Here is a 15818-nt window from a genome sequence, read left to right as displayed (position 1 = left end):
AAAGGCCTGGTCAGACAGGCCCGGAGGGAATCTAGGATGTCCAATAATTGGGGTCATAGGAGAAGGGAAGTTAGTCAGGTGGGAAAGGTGAAAAAAACTATCCATCTCGGCGAGCGAGGGGCCAATTAACGGGTGAGTAGTCACACAGGGCTCCAATGGCCTCCCCGCCCAAGGCAGACCAGCCAGTGGAACCCGCGCCATCTCCTGCTCTAGCTTGACCCATAGCTTCAGTTCCCCATGCCGGCACCAGTCAACCACCCGTGTCATGTGCGTTGCTGTGTAATATAGAGCAGGGTCCGGGAAGCCAATACCTCCCCGCAATTTCAGTCACAATAGCATTGCCCTACCAATACACGTATGTTTGCCGTGCCAGAGGAACTTGATAAAGATTGAGCGAACCGCATGAAAGAAAGTCTGGGGTATTTTGATAGGTAAGGCTTGTAGTAGATACAGAAGTCATGGCATCGCGTTCATCTTCAACACATTACAGCGTCCGAACCATGACAGAGCTAGTGGGTCCCATCTTTTAAGGTCCGCTGTAAGCCCATAGGCTTCTTTTTATGTTGTTGGCTTTGACCTGTTTTTTTCGCTTGTTTCTCAAGGCGACCATCTTGGCGTTTGTCAAGAGGGTTGGGCGTGTCTTGAAGAGAACGCTTACGGCCACATCAACCTGAAAGCACCCGATCTCATCTGATTTCAGAGGCTAAGCAGCGTCAGGCCTGGTTAGTACCTGGATGGGAGACTGCCTGGGAAGACCAGGTGCCCTAGAAGGATCTGGTCTGGTTAGTGTCTTGATTGGGAGATCACCTGAGAATACTGGATGCCGTAGGCTTCTTTTTTTTTTTTTTTAACAGAAACGTTTTTATTGATCAAAACAAGTTATCAATACAACTTATGCACAGATCTCAATACAAGCACAGTCGGTTACAGAATTCAGACCTCCAATCCCAGTGATCACAAGCAGGGGGCAGGAAAAGTAATACAAATTAAACCGTAAGAGAGCGAGCACTCAACCATGGATCCCAGATGCCGCCAAACTTCTTGGGACATTTCCGCCCCATATATGTGAGCTTATAAAGTGGCAGCACCGAGTCCACCATCGAGTGCCACTGGGACACCGTAGGGGGAGAAGAATTCTGCCACATCTGCAAAAGCACTTTCCTAGCATAGAAACATAAATAAAAGAGTAGGAGCCTCTTATATGTAGCCTGCACCACAGTATCCGTGACTCCAAGGAGAAGCACCTTCGGATCCATGGACACTGCGAGGCCAGTGACTGCGTTAATGTCCACCAGTATTTCTTGCCAATAATCCTGGATGATTGAGCATTCCCAAGTAACATGATAGAATGTACCCACTGCCCGTTGGCACTTAGGGCAAAGTTCAGACTGGGCGGGATAGATCCTGGCCAGGCGTTGAGGGGTGTAGTAGGCCCTATGCAAAAATTGTTATTGAATAAACCTATCCCTCGCAGAGATCACCCCAGGGAGGTAACTCTGAAGGGCCGATTCCCACTCCTCCTCTGAGAGGGAAGGGATGTCTCCCCTCCACACGAGGAACAGGGGCGAGTCCCCCTCCGGTTTTTCACAGGTGAGGCGTAGATATATGGAAGAGAGAATCCTATCTACCCCACGAGACATGAGAAACCTCTCTATCCCATGAGGCTCGACTAGTACCCTCCCGGGGAATTGGGCCTGCGAGGCATGTTTCAGCTGGAGGAACCGAAACAGCATCCAGGAGGGAAGGCCATGGGCCTCCTTGAGGTCCGGAAAGGGGGTGAGAGACCCCCTGGGCATAATATGAGCAAGGGTAGTGATACCAAACCTAGTCCAGAGTCCCGGGTCTGGGATAGAACCAAAATGCCGAAGCCTGGGGTTGCCCCATAGCGGGCTATGAGGGGAGACGGAGTCCGCAGCCTTAACAGTGGCCACGACTCTGTCCCAAACTTGGATAGTAGTCCGCATTGGGATCGTTACGTGCGGGCTGGATTTGATTCCCCGATAGACTATCCCCGCCAAGGCTGTGTAGGAACCCAGGATCGCCGCCTCCAGCGTAACCGCCGGATTAGATTTAGGCTGGGTGAACCACCAACGGACTGTGACCAACACTGCGGCCCAATAGTACCGCCGGAAACAGGGCAGCGACAGTCCGCCCGCGGACAATGGCATCTGTAGTTTGGCCCTAGAAATTCGCGGAACCCTACCACCCCACACAAAGGAGGAAACTACCCCATCTAACTTGCGGAAGAAAATGGCAGGGATCGGAACGGGTGTGTTACGGAACACATATAAAAATTTCGGAAGAAACGTCATCTTAAGTAAGTTAACCCGTCCTACCGGCGTCAGGGGCAGCGTTTTCCAGATCTGACATTTCGCTATTAAAGCATTCAGGACAGGATATAAGTTGTTAGCTAGAAATTGAGAGAAGTCCCTAGAGATCTCAACCCCTAAATATCTAAAACGGGATACCCTCTGCAGTGGGGACGAGGCGGGCGGGGGGGGTGTAGAATCAGAGAGCAAAAACAAACTCGACTTACTCCAATTGATCCGGACCCCCGAGAATCGACCATACTCATCAATGATGGATAGGGCCGACGCAAGGGACTCCGAGGCATCCCCAAGGTATAATAACGCGTCGTCCGCATATAGCGACACCCGTTCTACCAAGGGACCCACCCTCAACCCCGCCACGCCCTCCGCGGAACGTAGAAGAATCGCCATGGGCTCAATGGCCAGAGCGAAGAGCCCCGGAGACAGGGGGCAACCCTGCCTCATGCCCCTGCAGAGGCGGATAGGGGAGGAAAGGACTCCACCCGTGCGTATACGAGCCACAGGGGAGGCGTACAATTGTTGTATCCAAGTCACGAATTTAGGACCAAAGCCAAATCGGGCAAGGACTTGCCAGAGAAAGCCCCACTCGACGGAGTCGAAGGCCTTCTCCGCATCAAGGGAGGCCACCGCACCCACATCCTCCCCCCTCCCCAGCCACGCTATGTTCGTAAAGAGGCGCCGCAAATTAATATCCGTGCCTTTTCCAGGCATGAAACCTGTTTGATCCCCATTAACTAACGCATGTATGACCGTGTTCAGCCTACCTGCCAATATCTTCGCCAATAACTTGGCGTCAACATTTAACAAAGATATCGGCCTGTAGGAGGAGCAGAGTTCCGAGTCCTTCCCCGCTTTGGGATCAGAACAATGATGGCCTCAGAAAAGGAGTCAGGAAGGGCATTCAATTCCAAGGCCTTGGTTAGACTAGCATGATAATAAGGGACTACCACTTCTGCATTGGTTCTATAGAACTCAGAGGGGAGTCCGTCCGGACCCGGAGTCTTCCCCGCCTGAAGGGACTTAAGCGCCCTCTGGACCTCAAGCACAGTGATAGGGCTCTCCAGGGCAACTGCAGCCTCCCGAGTCAGGACAGGGAAAGCCACCCTGTCCAGAAAGGAGGTCAATTCCCCTTGGGAATACGTGGCCTTAGATTCGTACAGGTGAGTATAATATTGCTCAAACCTAGTGTTGATTTGAATGGGATCAGAGAGAAGAGTATCATCAGCCCCCCTAATGTTCGCAATGCAGGAGCTCCCCGTCCGCTCCGCCGCCAGCCAGGCCAGCAACCTTCCCGGGCGTTCACCCTGTTCAAAAATTCTCTGCGTCTGGGAAAGAAGGAAGCGGCGGCAGGAAGCGGTGCGGATAAGCGCCAGCTCCCTATATGCGGTGAGCATATCCGCATGGGAACCCGGGCTCGGGGAGCTGGCATAGCGGTCTTCCAGGAGTAGTGCTTTACGCTCAGCTTCCGCTTTGTGGGACTGGGAGTGCTGACTGTGACTGGTTATGTGCCTACCTTCTATCCTCGGTGATGGAGTGAGGGGTTTGTACTGTTCTATTTTTTGTGGGATTATTCCAGCCGTTATGCCCGGAGATGCTGTTCTGTTTCTATTTACCCCACGATTCATCAATTTTAAGAACTGTGCCCCCGGACCTCTCTGTCCGGGTGACTCCCTTTCCGCAGGGAGATCGATACTGCAGGACTCTTTATCCGCCTGACTATGTGGTGGCAGGATCATCATGGTTGACTTCTACTGTGCCTTCTAGGCACCCTCTTGGGGCACTGCTTCCAAGGGTCTGAGAGACATGTACTTTTTTTTTGGGATACAAACGCGCCCAAGTTGGGGGGGGTAGCGTGGGGTGGGGGGCGGGGGGTTGGGTGGGTTGTTTTGGGTTTGTTATCTGGGCCCGTGTTTTGGGTAGTTTGTATGCACTTTTCTCAGTACATTGTAACGTGCAGGAGATCTCCTGTTCTGGGTTCAGGGTTCTGCTCCTTTTTTTTAAATATGGGTTATGGAGGGTGGGAGGGGGTGATGGGATCCGGACTGCTGTATTTTTTCTCTTACTATCATGGCTCCCCTAAGGTTGGTGTCCTGGAACGTGCGGGGATTGAACTCCAAAATTAAGCGTTCCCTGGTTTTTTCTTATCTGAAGAAGTTCCTCCCGCACATCTGTATCTTGCAGGAGACTCACCTTACGGGTTCTCGTATTCTAGCACTTAAAAAGCCCTGGGTGGGCTCTTACTACCACTCCACTTTCTCCTCTCATTCTAGGGGGGTCAGTGTTTTGGTACATAAGGCACTTCCCTTTCAACTGCTTAATTTACACTTAGATCCTGATGGGCAATATGTTATTATGCATGCAATGTGTGATGGGGTGGAAATGGTGGTGGTGGGACTTATGTCCCGCCGCCGGCGGGCCTCTCGACGCTTTGGAAAATTCTTGCTGTAGTGGCCAGCTACCCGGTGACTAATGTCATTCTTGCTGGGGACTTTAACATGCCTCCAGATCCGAGTGTCGACAGGCTTGCGACAGGGCGGGTGGCGGATCCGGGTTTAGCCAGTTGGGCTGCAACATTCGGACTACATGATCTGTGGAGGTGGAAACACCCTGTAGCCAAACAATTTACGTGTCACTCAGCTACTCATGTCACTCTGTCCCGGATTGACCTGATATATGCGAGCACTCCTCTGTTGCAGAGGGTCTCCGAGGTCTCCATACTGTCTCGTGGTATCTCAGATCATGCCCCGGTGATGCTGACTCTCCAGACTGACTCGGTGGTGGGGATGGGGCTTTGGAGACTTTCCCGGTACTGGATTACGGATGAACAGGTGGCCCCGCTGGTGCTGCCAGAACTGGCGGATTATTGGGTACATAATGCTGACTCTGCATCGCCGGCTTCGGTCTGGGATGCGTTTAAGGCATATGCCAGGGGCAGGTACCAGTTTACCATTACTCAGGTCCGTAAGGCCTCAAGATTGATGCCGTAGGCTTCTTTTTATGTTGTTGGCTTTGACCTGTTTTTTTTAGCTTATTTCCCAAGGTGACCATCTTGGCCTTTGTCAAGAGGCTTCAGAGTGCCCAAAGAGAGTGCCTACGGCCAAATCACCCTCAAAGAGCCCAATCTCATCTGATCTTGGAGGCTAAGCAGCGATGGGCCTAGTTAGTACCTGGATGGGAGACAGCCTGGGAATACCAGGTGCCGTAGGCTTCTCATTATGTTGTTAGCGTTGACCTGTTTTTTTTTCCTTGTTTCCCAAGGTGACCATCTTGGCATGTGTCAAGAGGGTTGGGAGTGCACAAAGAAATTGCCTACGGGCACAACACCCTGAAAGCGCCCAATCTCGTTTGGTCTCAGAGGCTAAGCAGGGTTGGGCCTGGTTTGTACCTGGATGGGAGACCGCCTGGGTTTTCCAGATGCCGCAGGCTTCTTTTTATGTTGTTAGTGTTGACCTGTTTTTTTCGCTTGTTTCCCAAAGTGATCATCTTGGCATTTGTCAAGAGAGTTGAGCGTGCCTAAAGAGATCGCTTACAGCCGCATCACCCTGAAAGCACCCTATCTCTTCTGATCTCAGAGGCTAAGAAGGGTTGGGCCTAGTTAGTACTTGAATGGGAGACGGCCTTGGAATACCAGGTGCCGTATTCTTCTTTTTATGTTGTTGGCGTTGACTTGTTTAGTGCTTATCAACTTCGTCACTTTCTTCTTGCCAGAAAGGGTCAGAAAGCTCGGCGACAGTTTGCGTGGTCGGGAGCCCTCCCGAGGGCCACACCTCTCCCAGACGCTGTTTACCCACCACTGTCAACTGTCGCAGTTTCTTATTGGTAAATCCCGGTGGGAAGTCTGGGTTACCTATAACCGGAGTCATTGGTGACAGCAGGGGAGCAATGTGTGTGCAGCGGAACAACCTCCGCACAACAGCCAACGTAGCTCCCACTACGGGGTGATCTCTGAGGTCTTTTGGTAGGGAGGACAGGAGCCACGGGGAGGTCAATAGGGGAATGGATCCATCCTCAATCTCCATCTCCACCCACTGCTTGTGTGGGCCATTACAATGCCAATCAACGACTCTCGCTAGCAGAGTCGCTCTGTAGTATTGTCTCAGATCTGGGAGACCCAGACCCCCCTTGTCCTTTGGTCTGGCAAGCAATTGCAAACGGGCTCTGGGTGGTTTGCGCGCCCAAATAAAGTCCCGGAGCAGCACCTGCAGTTGTCTGAAAAAAAATTGGGGGTAACCGGATCGGTAATGTCTGGAACAAGTATAAGATCCGCGGGAGGGCTGTCATTTTGAATGCATTACAGCGCCCAAACCAGGTCAGTGTTAAAGCATGCCAGTTTCCCAAATCAGATTTCAGTCTATTCAGGAGAGGGACAAAATTAAGCGGGTACAATTGCGCCAAATCCGCTGCGATGTCAACGCCCAGGTAACGTATAGATTTTTCAGCTCAGTAGAATGGAAAAGCGGAGCGTAGCCTCTTGGCCTCACCATCCGGCACCGATATATTCAATACAGCCGACTTGGCGCAATTGATTTTATAGTTTGATAGGCTGCCGTATCGCCGGAGAGCCGCGAGTATATTGGGAAGGGAAATGTGTGGATTGGAGACGAAAAAAATTAGATCGTCAGCGTACGCCGCAATTTTGTGATGTGCCGAGGGTTTGGATATGCCAGTAATATTCAGGTCATTCCGAACGTGACACATAAGTGGTTCCAGTGTCAGAATAAAAATTAGGGGAGACAGAGGGCACCCCTGCCTCGTCCCATTAGTGATGGGGAAAGAGTCCGAGCACCACTCGTTCACCCGTACCGCTGCCGACGGCGTGGAGTAAAGCGACATTACCAAGCTCATCATGTTGGGGCCAAGACCTACATGTTCCAGGGTGGCCTGCATAAAGTGCCAGGCCACCCTGTCAAAGGCCTTCTCCGCGTCCGTTGACAACATAAGCAAGAGCCTTCCCTGTACATGCGCTGCATGGATTAAATTGAGGACTCGAGCCGTATTGTCTCTAGCTTCCGACTTTTTTTTTTTGCTTGTTTCCCAAGGTGACCATCTTGGCATTTGTCAAGGGGGTTGAAAGTGCCTGAAGAGATTGCCTACGGGCACATCACCCTGAAAGCACCCGATCTCGTTTGATGTTGGAGGCTAAGAAGAGTCCACCTGGGAATACCAGGTGTCGTAGACTTCTTTTTATATTGTTGACGTTGACCTGTTTTTTTTCTCGCTTGTTTCCCAAAGTGACCATCTTGGTGTTTGTCAAGGGGGTTGAGAGTGCCTCAAGAGATTGCCTATGGCCACATCACTCTGAAAGCACACAATCTCGTCTGATCTTGGAGGCTAAGAAGAGTCGGGCCTGGTTAGCACCTGGATGGGAGACCACCTGGGAATACCAGTTATTGTAGGCTTCTTTTTATGTTGTTGGCATTGATTCATTTTTTTTTTCGCTTGTTTCCCAAGGTGACCATCTTGGCATTTGTCAAGAGGTTTGAGAGTGCCCAAAGAGATCGCATCACCCTGAAAGAGCCCTATCTCTTCTCTTCTCTGAGGCTAAGAAGGGTTGGGCCTAGTTAGTACCTGGATGGGAGATGGCGTTGGAATACCAGGTGCCGTATTCTTCTTTTTATGTTGTTGACATTGACCTGTGTTTTTTTTTTCGCTTGTATCTCAAGGTGACTATCTTGGCATTTGTCAAGAGGGTTGAGAGTGCCTAAAGAGATTGCCTATGGGCACATAACCCAGAAAGCGCCCGATCTCCTCTGATCTCAGAGGCTAAACAGGGTTGGGCCTTGCTAGTACCTGGATTGGAGACCACCTGGGAATACTAGGTGCTGTAGGCTTCTTTTTATGTTGTTGGCCTTGACCTGTTTTTTTTTCACTTTTTTCCCAAGGTGACCATCTTGGCGTTTGTCAAGAGGGTTGAGAGTGCTGAAAGAGATCACCTACGGCCCCATCACCCTGAAAGCGCCCAATCTCGTCTGATCTCAGAGGCTAAACAGTGTCGGGCCTGGTTAGTACCTGGATGGGAGACCGCCTGGGAATACCAGGTGCCATAGGCTTCTTTTTATGTTGTTGGCTTTGACCTGTTTTTTTCGCTTGTTTCTCAAGGCGACCATCTTGGCGTTTGTCCAGAGGGTTGGGCGTGTCTTGAAGAGAACGCTTACGGCCACATCACCATGAAAGCACCCGATCTCGTCTGATTTCAGAGGCTAAGCAGCGTCAGGCCTGGTTGTACCTGGATGGGAGACTGTCTGGGAAGACCAGGTGCCATAGAAGGATCTGGCCTGGTTAGAGTCATGATTGGGAGATCGCCTGGGAATACCGGATGCCGTAGGCTTCTTTTTATGTTGTTGGCTTTGACCTGTTTTTTTTAGCTTGTTTCCCAAGGTGACCATCTTTGCCTTTGTCAAGAGGCTTCAGAGTGCCCAAAGAGAGTGCCTACGGCCAAATCCCCCTGAAAGAGCCCAATCTCATCTGATCTCGGAGGCTAAGCAGTGATGGGCCTGGTCAGTACCTGGATGGGAGACAGCCTGGGCATACCAGGTGCCGTAGGCTTCTCATTATGTTGTCGGCGTTGACCTGTTTTTTTTCCCTTGTTTCCCAAGGTGACCATCTTGGCCTTTGTCAAGAGGCTTCAGAGTGCCCAAAGAGAGTGCCTACGGCCAAATCACCCTCAAAGAGCCCAATCTCATCTGATCTTGGAGGCTAAGCAGCGATGGGCCTAGTTAGTACCTGGATGGGAGACAGCCTGGGAATACCAGGTGCCGTAGGCTTCTCATTATGTTGTTAGCGTTGACCTGTTTTTTTTTCCTTGTTTCCCAAGGTGACCATCTTGGCATGTGTCAAGAGGGTTGAGAGTGCACAAAAAAATTGCCTACGGGCACAACACCCTGAAAGTTCCCAATCTCGTCTGGTCTCAGAGGCTAAGCAGGGTTGGGCCTGGTTTGTACCTGGATGGGAGACCACCTGGGTTTTCCAGATGCCGCAGGCTTCTTTTTATGTTGTTGGTGTTGACATGTTTTTTTCGCTTGTTTCCCAAAGTGATCATCTAGGCATTTGTCAAGAGGGTTGAGAGTGCCTAAAGAGATCGCTTACAGCCGCATCACCCTGAAAGCACCCTATCTCTTCTGATCTCTGAGGCTAAGAAAGGTTGGGCCTAGTTAGTACTTGTATGGGAGACGGCCTTGGAATACCAGGTGCCGTATTCTTCTTTTTATGTTGTTGGCGTTGACCTGTTTTTTTTCGCTTGTTTCCCAGGGTGACTATCTTGGCATTTTTCAAGAGGGATGAGAGTGCCCAAAGAGATTGCCTATGAGCACATCACCCTGAAAGTGCCCGATCTCCTCTGATCTCAGAGGCTAAACAGGGTTGGGCCTTGCTAGTACCTGGATTGGAGACCACCTGGGAATACTAGGTGCTGTAGGCTTCTTTTTATGTTGTTGGTGTTGACTTGTTTATTTTTTTTTGTTTACCAAAGGTGACCATCTTGGTGTTTGTCAAGAGGGTTGAGAGTGCCTGAAGAGCTCGCATATGGCCACATAACCCTGAAAGCACCAGATCTCGTCGGATCTCAGAGACTAAACAGGGTCGGGCCTTGTTAATACCTGGATTGGAGACCACCTGGGAATACTAGGTGCTGTAGACTTCTTCTTATGTTGTTGATGTTGACTTGTTTTCTTTGTTTGTTTCCCAAGGTGACCATCTTGGCGTTAGTCAAGAGGGTTGAGAGTGCCTGAAGAAATCTGCTATGGCCACATCACCCTGAAAGAGCCCAATCTCATCTGATCTCAGAGGCTTAGCAGGGTTGGGACCAGTTTAGTACCTGGATGGGAGACCGCCTGGGATTTCCAGATGCCGTAGGCTTCTTTTTATGTTCTTGCCGTTGACCTATTTTTTTCTGCTTGTTCCCAAGGTGACCATCTTGGCGTTTGTCAAGAGAGTTGAGAGTGCCTGAAGATATTGGCTGTGGCCACATCACCCTGCATCTGTTCCATCTCGTCTGATCTTGGAGGCTAAGCAGGGTCGGGCCTGGTTTATGCCAGGATGGGAGACCGCCTGGGAATACCAGGTGTCGTAGGCTTCTTTTTTTTTCCAAATATAATTTTTTCTCCAAACAGGGGAAGACGGTCCCCCGAGTACATAAAGCAACAGAGAAATACAGAGCAAAAAGCAGCTGAACAATACTTGATACAGGTATATTCGCAACTGTGAGTCTGCCTTCCATCAATCACAATGATTCGAGGCACGAATAAAGTACTGTGCCAAGATCCAGGGTCACACAAACCCCAGGTCCCTCCTGCATAATCCATCCAGAGGGGGGTGTGGGGCCGTCATTCCCAATTTTCCACTTTTTCCAAAAGAGAGAGGGGGTGGAGGGGTGAGAGATAGGGGAGGAAGGCAGAAAAGAGAAGGGGTGAAAGATCAGGAATGGAGACGAGGGGACGAGACACGATGGCAGCCACTGTCCAAGGGGCCAGTCAAGGAAAGCTCAGAGCACTAAGGCGATAGCAGGCGACATCCTTCCAGCGAGAATATAAAGGTATTCCAGATGTCCCAGGTTTGTTAAAAAAATTCTTGTTTACCTTGTGATGTGAGGATCAAGTCCTCCATTTTTTTTAATGTCCTCTATTTTCCTAAGCCAGTGAGTAATGAAAGGGGGGGGACATTTTTTCCAATAGAGAGGGATGCAGGATTTCGCCGCATTTATCACATGCCGTAAAATAGATTTTTTTGTACTTCTTAATGGGAATCTGTGAATGATGCAAGAGAAAGAATGCAGCCTCTTCCTGGATGGAGAAGTCTGTGAATTTTTGTGTTATGCATCGGATCTCTGTCCAGAAGTCCACCAAGCTGGGGCAGGACCAAAAAATGTGGAGCAACGTGCCCTCTTCTTCTCCACACCTCCAGCATATGTTCGAGGAAGAGGGGAAACATTTATGCAGCTTTGATGGTGTCAAATACCACCTGGTGAGAAGTTTAAAATTAGTCTCCTATATACTGGACTTGCCCTTTGATAGCCCCGTTCTGGACATCAATCCAACAGCTCCTTGTCCGGGTATTTGAGGTGCCTGTCCCGTTTGTGCCCAAGTTCTTTCTATTTGGCCTGTCCCAACCGCGGATGGCTAAGCCGTCCCGGCAGCTCCTGCGGCATATTCTTACCACAGCCCGTTGTCTAATAGCCCTTAACTGGAAGAGTTGACTGGCCCCATCTATGGAGGCCCTCTACTCCAGGATTAAGGACGTGGAACTAATGGAGAAAATGACGGCCAGAGTGAGGGACAGGCTGGAGGAATTTGACCGAGTATGGGAGAGATGGCGGCTGCGGGAAGACTAGGGGCGAAATGGTTAAGGTATGGCGACCTGGATCTCTGGCACTTTCTTTTCTTTCTCTTCTCTCTCTTTTCCCTTCTCACCTCTCCTGTTTTTATAGCGGATCTCATCTGCTATGCATTTTGTGTTTTGCATGGGCCGCATGGCAGCTCACACTGGGCCGTGGGGATTGTGGGGTGGGCGGCCGACTTTTGGTGTCCTCCGCCCCCTAGCACTCTGTCGCCCAAACTACTGGATTCTATTGCACATGCCTGTGATCTGTTGCTGCTTATCGCATATCTATATTTACTCTTGCACAGCTCTACAGATGTTTGTTTTTCATTGTACTTTTGTACTGTCTGTATACCTATGCTACCACTGATAGTTAATAAAACGTTATTTGGAAAATTAGTCTCCTGTATCTTCGTGCACAGCGAGGTTTTGAGAGCCAAAGTGATAATGCGTTGTCTCTGTGCTGGGGAAAACGAGCAATTAAGGTCCTTTTCCCAGTTGGACAGACAGGTTAAGTGTGGGTAATCTGTTTGAGAGAGAATGCGTGCCAAAGGGCCTTCGCTCCTGCATAGAGTCTCAAACTCCGTCTAAGGGCGGGCGAACGTTTGAGGATTGGGGATGGAATGGAGAAAATGATGTTGTTGCGCCGCTCTCCAAAAAGGCAGTTGGAAAAGCCCTGTCGGATCTGTTAGGGTTGAGAAAGAAGGCCATTTTCCATTAATGACGAATTTAGACGCATTGTCTAGGTTGGAATTTCTAAGTGGGTACCCGGTTCAAAGTTCGGATGGCCACGTATAGGGAATAGGGGGGAAGTCAAAGACGTGAGTGTGTTTTGGGTAGCGATCAGGTGACTGACTTTCAACTAAGCCCCTATAGTGGGATGTGACATCAATTCTGTGGGTAAACCCTTATAGCACCACATGGCGCTTCTTAGCGGAATTCGGGAGTGAGCTTAGAAAGTTTGTTTCGATTCCAGTCCAATACACACCCCAGATGGGAGGCCAGGTAGTAGCGACACAAGTCAGGGAGAACCAACCCTCCCTGTTGTTTAGACAATGTCAGCTGTGACCGCTTAAGTCTGGGATTATCGTGGGCCCAGTTATATTGAGTGAGCAAGGATTGAGCTTGCTTAAAAAACGGGACTGGAATCTGGATCAGGAGAGCTTGGAAAAGATAGGTAAATTTAGGGAGTATGTTCATTTTAATGAGATTGCATGTTCTGAACCAGGAATGGAGGCCAGAATGCCACCCGTGAAGCAAACTGCTGATCTTAGTGACAAGGGGTGGGGGGAAGTTTTAAGGGCTGTATGGATCCATTTAAATCAAAAATTGGACTGCAAGTCTAGTAACGTTTGCGGGGGGACTGCAACCCCCATGGCCTCTGATTTCAAGAAGTATCCTGTATATCTGGAATTCCCAAAGGAGATTTCACAAGGAAACTCTGGGATTCGTCAGCGAGAACAGCATGTCATCCACGTAGGCAGATATCTTGCACTCAATAGTACCCATTTGGAGTCCCGTTATCTCTGAGTTTTGTTGAATTGTGGAGAGAAAGGGTTCCAATGACAGGGGCAACAGGGGGCAACCCGGTCTGGTCCCATTCCCGATGTCAAGGGGAGATGAGAGCACCCCATTCGCTTTGACTTGAGCTGAAGGGCGTGAGTATATCTTACTTATCCATGCCAGCATCCGTTCACTCAGACCTATATGGTGAAGGAACAAGAACATGAATGTCCATTTGACCCGATCAAAAGCCTCCTCGGTATCAGTACTCACGAGAGGACAAGGGGTCCCAGATGACTTTGCTTTATGGACCAGGGTAAGCACCTTAATGGTGTTGTCCCTATCTTCCCTGGTGGGAATAAAACCTAACTGGTCAATATGTATAAGGGACTGCAAGTGATGTGCCAATCACGTGGCGAGGATTTTAGAGAATAGTTTTAGGACCGAATTTAGGAGGGAAATGGGTCTGTAGCTCCCAAAAGGCCCGGGTCTTTGCCCTCCTTAGGTATCAATGAGATGTGGACTCTAAGGGTATCCTTAGGAAAATCCCCATTGGAGCTCAGAGTATTAAATAAATTCACCAAGCGCGGGCCGAGAATAGGGAGGAAGGTCTTATAGTATTGTGCAGTATATCCGTCAGGGCCCGGAGCCTTACCCACCTTCAGAGGTCCCACGGCCGTCTGGACTTCTTCCAGTGGGATCGGGTCCTCCAAGTACTCCCGTGAGTCCGATGAGAGGGTTGGTAGACCAGAACCGGTTACATATCTGTCTATATTGTCCTGTCCGGACCCTGAATCGGGCAGGTTGTAGAGATCAGAGTAACATTTTTCAAAGACTTTGGCTATTTGGGTTGGGGTAGAGGCCCTCTGGCCATTCTCATCTATCAACTGGGGTATGTAAGAGGCAGATTTCAACTCCTTTACCGACCTGGCTAAGATTTTTCTGCATTTGTCCCCTGAATCCTATGTCAGTTTACGACAAAACTGGAGTGCCACTTTCGCTTTATAATGGAGTAGGTCAGCAATCTGGGTGCAGAGTGTCCCCAATTCAATCTCTAAGGTCCGTGAGGGGGCATGTTTATGTTTGGCTTCCACAGAGGCAAGTTCACGAAACAGATTAGCAAGCTGTTCCTTCCGTGTTCGTTTGATGCGCACCCCGTGCCTGATAAGTACCCTGCGGAGTACTGACTTGTGAGCCTCCCAAATTATCCCCGGGTCGCAGTCCTGCGTTTAGTTTTCTTGGAAATAAAGGTCCAATTCCCTGGTCACATCTGCTAAAACTTCGGGTATCTGGAGGAGGCTCTCATTAAGGTGCCAGAATAGAGACCTAGGTGAGGGGTTCCTAGAGAGGGTGTAGGTAAGGGCTACAGGAGCGTGGTCAGACCAAGTAATATGGCCGATGGAGGAAGAGCTCACCAAGTGCAGTTGGTCATGTGGAATCAAGAAGAAGTCTATCCTCAAGTATGATTTGTGAGGGGAAGAGCAAAAAGAGTAGTCCCTTTCCCCAGAGTGTTGCAGACGCCAGACATCAACTAATTGGTCATTCAGTAAACACTTAGTAATCCGCTTTCTAGACGAGATGAGGAGCGAGGAGCAAGAGGCAGAAGTTTCAACCAATGGCGAAAGGGGACATTAAAGTCCCCACCTAATATCAACTGGCCCTCCCGAAAGTCACATAATCTGTGCAGGGTAGTTCTGAGGAACGTGTCTTGGTGATCATTGGGAGCGTACACAGTGGCAAATGTAAAAAGGCGCTCTCCAATGTGGCCCCTAAGAAAAATATATCGGCCCCCAGGGTCCACCAGAGAATCCTGGAGAACCCAGGGGAGCCTGCTAGAGATCAGAATGGAGACTCCCTTGGTCTTAGAGGAGGGGTTAGTAGAATGGTAGACCTTAGGGAAAGATCTTGACCATAGAAAGGGGAGACTAGTATTTTTAAATTGTGTTTCTTGTATAAAGGCCACATTAGTACAAGAAGTCTTCAGTTCTCACAGGAGGATCCACCGTTTTTCAGGGGAGTTCAGTCCCTTAACGTTTAGAGAGGTGACCTTGACTGAGTCTGCCATCGCTCCTCGGGGAGGGGGAGGGGGACGTCAGAGAAAAGCAAAGAAAGTTGAACCAAGGTAGGTTTTGGGTAGGTAATGGATGGCGGGAACTAAGGGGGAGAAAGGAAGGGCAAATGGAAGGAAAGGTAAGGGGAAAATGAGGCTGTGCACCTCAACCCCAGGGGGAGAGGGAAATTAAGGGTTGTCCGCACTCAACAGTACAGGAAGGGTATACTAAAACAGCACAATTATGCTATAGCACTTACCAGATGTACACTAGGTTTAAAGCGCTGTCCTACTTGGGTTGGTGGGTAGACAGGTCAGAGAGGGAGCCCCCGAATCCTAGTCCCCCCAGTCCTGGCAGTGGTAAATGTCACGTCTGATACCGGTATGCAAATAAAAGACAATCAGTAACATCATAGAACCAAAAAACAATAGTATAATCAAAACAGAGGTAGAGCATATAACTGTCAGCACTGAGGGGTCTCCTCAGCTCACCCTAAACGTAGGCATGCACGAGGGAGCCCATCACAACAGAAAAGGCATCACGAAATGGAATACACCACCCCCCGTCCCATACCCCAAAAGTACATGCAGCCCTTTGGCAGATTGTCCTCTCCTTACCCCCT

The 15818-nt window shown here is 49.8% G+C and overlaps 7 pseudogenes; all 7 read left to right on the top strand.

Annotated features, from left to right (window-relative positions):
- The first annotated feature begins 5419 nt into the window (after positions 1-5419).
- Positions 5420-5538, top strand: LOC143948294 (5S ribosomal RNA; annotated as a pseudogene).
- A 2072-nt stretch (positions 5539-7610) lies between these two features.
- Positions 7611-7729, top strand: LOC143948937 (5S ribosomal RNA; annotated as a pseudogene).
- Positions 7730-8042: 313 nt separating this feature from the next.
- LOC143950036 (5S ribosomal RNA) lies at positions 8043-8161 on the top strand (annotated as a pseudogene).
- A 100-nt stretch (positions 8162-8261) lies between these two features.
- On the top strand, positions 8262-8380 carry LOC143948359 (5S ribosomal RNA; annotated as a pseudogene).
- Positions 8381-8757: 377 nt separating this feature from the next.
- Positions 8758-8876, top strand: LOC143948843 (5S ribosomal RNA; annotated as a pseudogene).
- A 99-nt stretch (positions 8877-8975) lies between these two features.
- Positions 8976-9094, top strand: LOC143948293 (5S ribosomal RNA; annotated as a pseudogene).
- Positions 9095-9628: 534 nt separating this feature from the next.
- Positions 9629-9747, top strand: LOC143949375 (5S ribosomal RNA; annotated as a pseudogene).
- The last annotated feature ends 6071 nt before the right edge of the window (positions 9748-15818 follow it).

The sequence above is a fragment of the Lithobates pipiens genome, unplaced genomic scaffold (genome assembly GCF_037356315.1).
Source record: "Lithobates pipiens isolate NorthernLeopardFrog02 unplaced genomic scaffold, aLitPip1_a1.2 Scaffold_30, whole genome shotgun sequence".
In the NCBI taxonomy this organism is placed as follows: Eukaryota; Metazoa; Chordata; class Amphibia; order Anura; family Ranidae; genus Lithobates; species Lithobates pipiens.
This window is presented reverse-complemented; position numbering and strand designations above follow the sequence as displayed.